This window comes from Pinus tabuliformis, chromosome 6 (genome assembly GCF_031772625.1).
Source record: "Pinus tabuliformis cultivar Carrire ecotype Pingquan chromosome 6, CPIR1, whole genome shotgun sequence".
In the NCBI taxonomy this organism is placed as follows: Eukaryota; Viridiplantae; Streptophyta; class Pinopsida; order Pinales; family Pinaceae; genus Pinus; species Pinus tabuliformis.
The window spans coordinates 804,866,632-804,878,056 of NC_142292.1; positions in this window are offsets into that span (position 1 = coordinate 804,866,632).

Genomic DNA, 11,425 nt, shown 5'->3' on the forward strand with positions numbered 1-11,425 from the left:
CATTTGTACTCTGGGAAAGCTCCTCTTAAAGGAGAAGCATGAGCTCGTGTCCGAACCAGTGAGGAGATCAATCCTCCCTCGTTGGGAACGACGCTAGACACGCACGTATTACAAACGGTAAACCTCGGATTAACCATTGTCGAGGAGCCAGGGGTCACTTGTCGGTAAACCTTGGATTATTGTCAAGGAACCGGCAAGGGGATTGAGCTTGATACTCTGCCCTTGCGTGCTGTCGGAGTGTAGACTGTTCCCCCAGGTGCATTTGTTGCGGTTGGTAACCTTAGTGACCATTATCTTTAGGATTCTACCGAGGTGACGGTGGAGGGAAGATCCCACTGTACCTGGAGCAGACGTCGGCTAGACTCACTTGGATTTTCCGGGGGGTTCACTTCACTCGAGACGGTTAAAGTGGAGGAACTTGTGCCGGTCTATTCATTAAGCAGGTTGCCGGGGTAACTGTTCCACCCGCCACTTCTGTACTGAATCCGGCGATGTTGGGTTTCATCTCCAACTAGTGTTTTCGGTCTGGAAGGCTACTGTTTGTGCTTGGTTTGACGCCCTAGATTCTTTAGGCGTGTGATTCAAATTTGTTTGGTTCTTTAGCGACTTTAGGTGGTTTGATTTGAGATTTTACTTTGTTTTCGTGTGTAGTAGTTAAAAAGTTTTAGCTGTGGCGGAATTACCGAGACAGTCCCGTAGACTTCGGGGCAAGTCACCTGAGATTGTTATCGGAACTGATTTGTTGAGGAAACTCCGTAGATCACGGGGTGGATCTCCTGAAGACGTCCCGGGTCAGTACGAAGGGTTGAAGGTCCTTGTAACTCCTCCTAGTGGCAGTAAAGTAGGTTCACCTGAAGAAGGAGAATCTTCCTTGGTAGTCCATCCAGATTACCAAAGTCTAGAGACAGGTTATAATCCCGAAGCTGTTACAGTTTCTGAGCTTGTTGGTAGTTTTTCGTCTGCTAGTGATACAGGCGAAGAACCTGAAATATCTGAACCTGTTACTCCAACTTCTAGTGTTCCAGATTCACCGAGAATAGAAAGAATTATCACCGAAAATCTTCCTACTGGTTTGATTGCTATCGAAGAACTTGCTCCAGAGGAAGAAATAGGCGTTTCTAACCTTGAAGATCAACTTACTATTGATCTAAGGGAGCGTGAATCTATCTTTTACAGTCCTCCTAGAAGTACTACTTGGTACCTTTCGTTAACCAATTATTTAGACAACTCAGGGATAGGTTTTTCTCCACCTCGTACTCCTTTTCCACCTGGAGGTATTTATACTCCTGTAAATATGTCTGGTCAGTCGTCCGTGTTTACTCAAGCTCCTGAATCTTTCTTACACGGCGGTCCTTCTGTTCCCACTGGGTATCAAGCACTTTCTGGTACCTTTGCGGGGGCATCTCCTCAACCCGTTGATCATGGGTTATTAGCTGGAAACAATGGTAATATACCATTGGGTGTAGGAGACATTTACATGATGTCAGGTTCAGTTCCCGTTTCCCAACCTCAAGGTGGCCAATTACCGCCTGGGGGGCAGCCTCAATTACCGCCTGGGGGGCAACCTCAAGGTACACAAATTGTGTCTGGGGGGCAACCTCAAGGTCAGTATGTACCTATGGTGCAATACATGCCTCAAGGTCAACCCCAGCCTCAATATGTACCCCAGGGTCAACCTCAGTATCAATATCAACCTCAAGGATGGCAACCTCAAGGGTATCAACCCCAAGGGTATCAACCTCAAGGGTATCAACCTCAAGGTCAAGGTCAACCCCAGTATCAGTATTTACCCCAAGGTTATCAACCTCAAGGTCAATACTCGAGTCAAGGTTATCAACCACCTCAAGGTCAGTCATATGGTCAAGGTATGGGAACTGCACCTTTCAATTATCAATCCTATCCTCAATCCGGTTATGGATCTCAGTATCCTCAACCTGTTACGGGTCAATACCCTGGAATGTTAGTGTGGGATCCATCACAGGGTCAACAGGTGTTGCAGCCAAGTATACAGTTGGTACCTCAAGCTGGACAACCCGTAGTTTCTGGTTCACCCCAGCAACCGCAACCTGCCCAGTCAAATGTTCAAACTTCTGTAACTTCGGTAGTTACTCAGCCGCCAATTGCACCTAGTACTCCATCTCAAACGGCTGCTGCAACTACCGCTGCATCTACCGCACTTACTTCTGGAGTATCGACAGCTCCGGTTTCTACTGTCTCTGCAACCACTCCTCAGACATCTTTACCGTTGTCTGGATCTACGATTCAAACCACGGTCCAGATGCCTATGGGTCAGCCTGGTATAAGTACGGTTGTCACTACTCAACCTCAATTTGTTCAACAACCGTACCAGGGACAGTACCAACAAAGGCAAGCTGTCCAACAGCCGGTTTACCAGTATCAACCGTATCCTGGGTACACTTATCAACAACCTCAACAACCCCAGTACGGTCCGGTTAATCCTGGTTTTCCAGGAGGATATAATATCCCTAATGCGATTCCTGTTCCTAGTTATCCTGGATATCCTCCTCCTGGGGCTGGTGTTGTGACCCAGAGTTTTAGAGATCCTAACCGGCAATTACCGTTTATCGCAACTTTGGATTTACCAGACTTGACGCGCCTAACGAATGATCCAATTCAATATCTTCAGTTCTGGCCGCCAATGCCAAATAAGTTGCCCAGTGATATACCCAAGTTCGAAGGTAAGTCTGGAGAGGATCCGTCCAATCATGTGATGACTTACCACCTCTGGTGTGCTTCAAATTCTATCTCGGATGATTCGATCCGCTTACGTCTTTTTCAGCGTACACTCATTGGTCTCGCGGCCAAGTGGTACATTGAGTTACCACGGGCCTCTTTTTACAATTTTAGCCAGTTAGCTACCTCGTTCTTAACTCACTTTCAGTTGCCGGTCAGATACGATAACGGCACGGAGTTATTAACTTCACTAAAACAATCGACGTCCACGTATATTTCCGATCACATTCATGAGTGGAGACGTCGAAGAAGGTTAGTGAAAGTTTTTATTCCGGACCAAATCTTAGCTGAATGGTTTGTTAAATCATTATTACCGAAGATTACTGAAGATGTAGCTAAGGCCGGAGTAGTTACTGAGGAGCAAGTCATTGCTCAGGCGCAGTACCTTGACTTAGTTTATACTCAGTCGGGTACGTTACACGAGAAGATCCCAGATCTTCCAAAATCGAATCAAATCGCTGCTGCTCCTTCGGGATCTCATGCCGCTGATGGTATGATTGGTACGGTGAACACAAAGAGCAAGAAGAAGTCTTCCAAGAGTTCTACTACTCCTATAATCACCTTGCCTGATTCCCCGACAGGAGAGTCTTCTCCTGAACTTTCCGCCGATATTCACGCTGTAGAGTCATCTACGGCCAAATCAAAAAACGGTGGAAAGAAGAAAGGAAAGAAGAAGGCTAAAGCAGACAAGGCTCCAAAGGAGAAAACGGAAAAGTCGGAAACCAATGACGAAAAGCGCAAACCTCGATATCCTTGTCTTATTTGTGAAGAGGATCATTTTACGAGAGATTGCCCTCATCGGGCCGAGGTTGTGAAAATAGTCAAAGGTTCTCCCACTCCTGCTGTGTTAAAAAATCCATTTCCGGAGCAGGAGAATAAGATGATAGGTTCTTCCTCGAATGCCAGTGAAGAACCCATTTTGATGATGTCTCATGTGAGGATTGCGACTCGATCGCAAGATTATGGTAGTAAGAATCCTGTTGATGGTAAGGAAGCAGAATCTTCTCACTCTAACCCATCAACCTCAGCTCCTGGTTTCGATCCACTACAGATCGAAAAACCTAACCCGGACTTAGTAATCAAACCGCCCGCCAAGGGTGTACTTCGAAGGTCTGCTTTCAATCCACATGCGAGAGCAGCCCAGAATTACAACATTGTTGAGGACTTAGCTGTTTCACCCTCAGCAATGTCGGCGTTAGAAGTGCTGCAATCATGCCCAGCACAACGAAAATTACTTTTGTCGGCTATCGGAGCTGTTGATGTTCAGGACCCGAATCTGATAATCTTCGATCTAGAAAATAGTACACCGCGTCTACCCCATCAAATGGCTTTCCAAATCCCAGTGATAGTCAAAAACAGGCCTATTCATCGGACTGTGATTGATGAGGGAGCTTCTACGTGTATTATGTCGATTCAATGTTGGAGATCTCTTGGTTCTCCTTCGTTGAACCAATCCCCCACCATCCTTAAGGCCTTTGATGGCCGTGGGTTCCGTCCGTTTGGTATTCTACAGGAATTGCCTATAGGGGTAGAAGGTAAAACCGTTAGTCTGGATGTGGAAGTGGTTGATGCCCCTCTAGACTACAACCTTCTTTTGGGTCGAAGTTGGTCATATGCTATGACAGCGGTCGTTTCATCGGTCTTCAGAGTAATTAAGTTTCCACATAACGGTAAGATCGTGACTATTGATCAGCTGACATACTTTTCATCCGACCCAGCCTCTTCAGAGAGTATCCAGCATGTCGGTAAGACGACAATCCCTTATAGGGACGTTGGCGTAGGTTTAGTTAAAGATTCCGGTTTACTGGGAACTTTTCCTCTCCCTCCAATCAACACAGACCCTTCATTTGCAACAATTCATATGATTACATCAGAAAACATTATTTATGATGATCCTTGGATTATCCCATCTGAATCTGAGATAGACTCATTCGGTGATGCTATGCCTTTGAGTCCATATGAAATTGCTTATGAAGCCGTCATGTCTTTTACCGACTCGCGTTCAACCCAAATCGACCAAATGAATGTGGTCAGTGAAGAATCACTTTTCACATCAACCTTAGAACGGATAGCGTTTCCCGAAGTCGTGTCATCTGACGAACAACTTCGCGAAATCCTAAGTGTAGACGATCTACCATGGGAAGATCTCCATCACAGATCTTCGTTTTTACCTAAGGATGATGTTTTGAAAATGATTTTTCATCTATCTTTACCGCTGAATATGTCAAAGACGCTCAGAATCCAACGAAACATTCTGATTCAGAGTTGAATTTAGGGAATATTTCTCGTACTATTCCCATTGATATTTCAGTGAAGCCCGGAATTGAGGAGAACATTCATATAGGTGCCGCATGTACAGAAGATGAAATCCAAACTTACAAGGCCCTATTCCAAGAATTCCGCGATGTGTTTGCCTGGTCTTACGAGGAAATGCCGGGAATCGATCCTGCCATTGTTGTTCATGAAATAAAAACCTACCCGGATGCTAAACCCGTCCGGCAACGGTTGCGTCAGATTCACCCTCGAAAAGCGGCTGCGATTAAAGCAGAAGTCGAAAAGCTGTTGAAAGCAGGTTTCATTTATCCGATCCCGTTAACGGATTGGGTATCGAATATTGTTCCGGTCAACAAGAAACAAGGAACAATAAGAATCTGTATCGACTATAGGGATATAAATCGAGCTTGTCCAAAAGACAACTATCCTACGCCTTATATCGATCAAATATTGATGATTGTGCCGGAAGTGAAATGTTTTCCTTTATGGATGGTTTTTCGGGCTATAATCAAATCAATATTCTACCTGCCGACCAACCAAAAACGGCATTCATTTGTCCATGGGGGACATTTGCTTATTGCAAATTACCTTTTGGGCTTAAGAATGCCGGGGCCACTTTTCAACGGGCGATGTCTTATGCATTTCATGACATCAAGCACATTGTGCAACCGTACCTCGATGATTTGCCTGCTCATTCTTTACATCGAGCTGATCACCTTGTCCACTTACGAGCAATCTTTATGAGGTGTAGGCATTATCGAATTCGGTTGAATCCCCACAAGTGTGTTTTCTGTATAGAAACAGGTCGATTGCTGGGATTTGTTGTTTCAAAAGCCGGCATTCGCGTCGATCCCTCAAAGGTCGAAGCTATCATCAAATTGCCTCCTCCTTCGAGTTTGCGCCAACTCCAAAGTTTGCAAGGGAAAGCAAACTTTTTACGCCGATTCATTCCAAACTACGCCGAGGTCACTAAAGGTTTTACACGGTTGTTGAAACAGAACGCTCAATTCTTTTGGGATGAGATTGCCCAACAATCTTTTGATGCACTTAAACACGCGTTGACCCATGCACCGTTGTTGCATCCTCCCAACTACAACCAGGACTACTTCTTATACCTCGCAGCTTCGCATTCCACCATTGGAATGGTGTTAGTTCAAGAAGATGAATTCGGAGCGGAACATGTGATATATTATCTTAGTAGGACCTTAAACCCCACTGAGCTAAAATATTCGCATGTGGAGAAATTGGCCCTGGCAGCCGTTCAAGCTGTCCAGCGTTTTCGTCACTACATTCTTCTCCGTAAAACTACAGTTATTTCGGATTGCAACCCTATGATTTATATTTTGACAAAACAACTGCTAGGGGGCAAGTACTCTAAATGGATCGTTATCCTGCAAGAGTTCGACTTGGAGTTTGAGAAGTCCAAGTCTAAGAAATCCTTAGTTTTTGCGGAATTGATGTGTGATTTCCCGCGTGCTGACACAGAAACTGTGGCAGAGGAGTCCATTGCGGACGAATCTTTGTTTCTTATCAGTACTTTAGATCCGTGGTACGGGGATATAATCATCTATCTCCAAACCCAAACCTTTCGGCCTGAAGCTTCAAAGGCGGAACGTCGAAAAATTCGGTTTCAATCCCAGCAATACAAAATTATTGGAGATACACTTTATCGCCGGGGGGCAGACTTAGTTTTTCGACGTTGTTTAACTCACGAAGAGGCTGAGAGGGTTTTGAATGATTGTCACTCTGGAGCATGTGGCGGTCATATGTCTGGGTATGCCACAGCTCAGAAGGTGTTGCGCGCTGGCTATTTCTGGCCGTCCATGTTTAAAGATTGTATCATTGCGGTCCGGAAGTGCCACAACTGTCAAGTGTTTGATCGCAAGATGCGCGCACCACCTGCTCCTCTCCACCCTATAATTGCCGTTGGTCCATTCGCCAAATGGGGTATCGACTTTATTACTTGTAACCCTCACTCGGCCGGGGGGCATGCGTATATCATCCTCGCGGTTGATTATTTCACTAAATGGGCCGAGGCGATGCCTACATTCGACGCAAGCGGCAAAACAGCTGCAGTTTTCGTATTCAATCATATTATAACTAGGTTTGGTGTCCCACAAGCAATCATCACTGACCATGGGAGCCATTTTCGAAACATCATGATGACTGAGCTTACAAGCCAGCTTGGTTTGCGCCACGATAGCTCTACTCCTTATTATCCGCAAGCCAACGGTTTGGTTGAGTCTATCAACAAAGTTCTGGTTATCATGATCCGACGAACCATTGGTATTCATCGGTCGAATTGGCACAACATGTTATTTTCAGCGCTATGGGCATACCGAACCTCAGTGAAAACTTCAACAGGGTTCACTCCTTTCCAGCTAGTTTATGGCTTGGAAGCTGTGTTACCCATTGAATGCGAAATCCCATCACTTCAAATGGCTGTCGAATTACTCCCAGCTACTTCCGAAGAGGAGAAACGTTTATTATACTTAGCTCAATTAGATGAGACTCGACGTGACGCTATTGGCAATCGAGACTCACGCGAAGCGAATGAAAGCTCAGTATGATAGAAATGTGACCCCTCGAAGTTTTTCGGAGGGAGACCTAGTGCTATTATATGATCAAGCTAACGATAAGCTAGGTGCTGGAAAATTCGTTCCTATGTGGCATGGACCCTACATTGTAAAGCGAAAGCTAGCAAAAGGGGCTTATGAGCTGGTAGATTTTGATGGGGACTCTTTGGGTAAACCCAGAAATGGACTTTACCTAAAGAGGTATTATGCTTAAATGGTGGGTATGGAGAATTTTTAGTTAGGTTAGGTTTTCTTTCTAGCTAGTATGTTTGTTAGTTAGTCAGTGTGCTTAGCTTAGAGAGTGTGTTTTTCGTCGTTATTCTGGCTTATCTTGGTTTTACTCTTGATATTGCAGATGTCGACGCCTCTCCAAACATACATTGGATTTGCTGATGGTGCTTGTCGTAGTACACGGAATATCTCTTCCGCAGCTTGGGTTATCTATTCACCCTCTGACGAGTTAGTTTCTATGCATGGGGTAAGCCTCGGTCAAACAACGAACAACATTGCAGAATACAGTGCAGTGGTTGAATTATTATCCGAATCTATTTCATTTGGAATTCGACGTTTGATAGTGAGGTTAGATTCTGAACTTGTTGTATTACAGCTTAATAGAGTTTATGCCATTAGAAATCCTGTGTTATTAAGGTTGTTTTTGAGAGTGCGTCTCTTGGAACGTGAATTTGATTACATTGAATATCAGCATATTCCAAGGTCTTTAAATACATTAGCAGATGCAATTGCTTCTCGAATGTTGGACAGACATTTACGATAATCATGCAAGTAAATTTAAAAACATTTCATCACATATGTTAAACAAGATAAGCCGGTAATAATGATATATATATATATAGATAGGAGTGTGTCAAAAATATACATCGTCTTCGATCATAGGTTGAAAAACACCTTATGATCGGCAAAAATGATAAGTACAAAAAGCCAAAAATGTCATATGTGTCTACAAAGGTGACTAGCCAATCACTGGTGGTGCTCTCTATACGACACCACTGCACGGGCTACCTTACACAAAAATCTCCTAAACGGTCCAGGGACTGCGACTACATAGCGCTGAAGTCTGATAGGAATATCATCTATGGTAGTCTCAGGTATATCCACCGTCAGACGCTCTAGATCCTGCTCCAACTCAGCTAGTGACTCTGCAGCCGCGTCCTGTGGGGCCGGTACCGGTGCAACTGGATGTCTCCTCTCAAAAGGCCGGAGGTTGGCTGGGCGCTGTGGACCAACATCTGCATTTTGAAAATTTTTACTGTCAGTTTTGAGACGATATATATAAAAAACAAAAAATACATAATTTGAAAACTTGTGAAAAATAAAGTACCTCTGTCATCCCATTGTTCTCCCTGTGGAAGAACCATGTCCGGATCACCTCGAAAATCTACTCCGGCATACGGAAAGTCCTGGATCGAAAAAACCTGGTCCTCTAACCAGTAAAAATAACTATCAGAGAATCGAACAATCGCTGTGCCCTCGTCAGGATGCCGGGCCATCACCGTAACCCATCGTATCAGCTTTGGCTCCCGAGGACCCAAGATATCAACAGTGAGTTGCTGAGGGATCAGCATCGGAACTCTCTCTAAGGCAAAGCTCACAACTAGAGGCCCATATCCAAAGGTCTTCAGTCGTCTGTTCTTTGCCCTAGTCAGTTGGCTCTTCATATTAGCCGACACAGCATCACACAAACTGAAAATGGTGCCTTGGTAACAGTCAATCGCCATCCGCATTTGGGACCCGGAGGCAATATGTAAAGCGGCTGCGCCGCAAATTCTGGTAACCGTGAAAGCTATAACTTTGAGTTCACGCAGAGAGATGTGTTTGATTTCCACGCCTTTCGCATGGTGTGCATTGGGTGTGCACCAATCTGCCTGGAGACTAGCAAGGGATTGGCCACCCGGCCTAGTCCCGGCTAGATTGAGTTGCTCGCCTCTATTTGGCAAGCCAGTGAGAAAGTATACGTCAGAGGGCTCTATCTCGAGCTGGTGCCCTCCTATGTAAAAGCATTGCTCTTGAACGTTCCATCTCTCAACCAGCCATTCCAAGAATCTCACCTGAGCCCTCATGCCAGGTATGGCCCAGTATTTATATAGCCCACATGCTTTTAGGGCATCAATGGAAGGTTGATGTTCAATTGCGGCTAAATCAACGTCTTCGTGCTCTCTTTCTCTCCAATCCAACATGGTGAGTACCCTACACACCAAGAAACAGAGATTAGAATTAATTTGGGAAAGTTTTAATGGTTATTTGTGGAGTTTGGGGTTTCAAATTCTGCCTTTCTCGGGGGACGCACCCCGCGTTTAGAACACAGAGCGTCGGGACGCAGCTGGCCTGAAGGTGGGCTGCGTCCCCCGACCTTTTTCCTATACAGGAAAAAGTCGGGGGACGCAGGTCACCCGAAGGGCACCTGCGTCCCCCGCAGAGCGCACTTTGAAACCCAAAACCCCCCAAAAATCAAAACTAAAACCTAAAACAAAATTTTAATCAGATGAAATTGAAGAGGGGGATGTTGTAAAATACCTGGAAGAGACGGCGTTCGATTCTGACAGTCGGATTTTCCGCAGCGACCACGGGAAGTTTCTTGCCAAAAGCCCTTTTTTCAACCTCAACAGTAAAACGGTAAAAATGACATGGTAAAAAGTCTTTTTATAGGTTTTTTGGATGAATTTGTTCATTTTTCACCATGGAAGGATGTTTTTCGATGTATTTTTGCCTATCTTAAACAGGTATGAGTAATGTGTCGTTTTTGTGCAGGACAAAGGGATTTAGAGGGAAAATTGTCATTTTTCACGAACCAAAATATCAGAGTCATCTTTTAAGCCCTTTTCTGACTCCTAAAATATGAAAAGATTGCCGAGCGTTTCTTTTACACTCGTTAAAACAGAATTAAAAGACGGTCCCCTTATAGCCCTTTTCTGACCGTAAAAACAGGAAAAGATTGCCGGGTTTTTGTCGTTTCAAACTCGATACTGGAAATAAAACGACGTGTCCTTGATCGCTTTTTACTTTTCAGGTCAGTGGCACTAATTATGAAAGTACTCCTTGGTCGCAAGATCAAGCAGTTCCCCCAGGTATTATTTTATACTTTTTCGGGCTTGAGGGACACAAATCTACGAAAAAGTTCAACTTGGAGTCTTCTTAAGTTTTTCAGACTCTCTAAAATTGAAAAACGCCGAGTTTCTCCTATACTGGGCTCGTTAAAATTTCACAGTAAAGGACCTGTTCAATTACAAACAGGAACGAACCACTCCTTCCTAGGGTTCGAATCAAAACTAGGTTGGACTCATCCGAAGGATGAGCTTATAATCAAGCATATGTTATCCTCCTCAAGCTTGTTAAAAATAAAGAGGTACTTGCCAGAAATGGTGGGGGAAAAGAGAGAAGAATGAGCCTGTTTGTTACCTTTTGTCTCAGAAGAAACTTTATTACCACTCTTGAACACGACACTTTTCATTCACCTGGGTTGGGAAATCCTTTACTTCACAGTTGATCAAACCACTTTGAAAGTCTTCAACCGGGTTCCGGGGATTAACTTTGAGTTGTTTATCACCAAGCCATCTGTTGTGTCGTTATGTGTTCAAGAGGTCTGCAAACAAAACTTTCATCTGCAAAATACTTATCATCCATTTGACCATCCCTGAGTCAGTCCTTACAGCAACATTTCTTCAACTTGAACAATGATTTCGTGTTGCGGGCTTGCCTGCAACGAGTCGCTTTCTATCGACATCAGCACATTATCTAGAGAGATGACTTAGAAATCGTCAGTACCTTGAAGTCTGCATGCATCAATGGCAGGTTTCTCGCCTTTG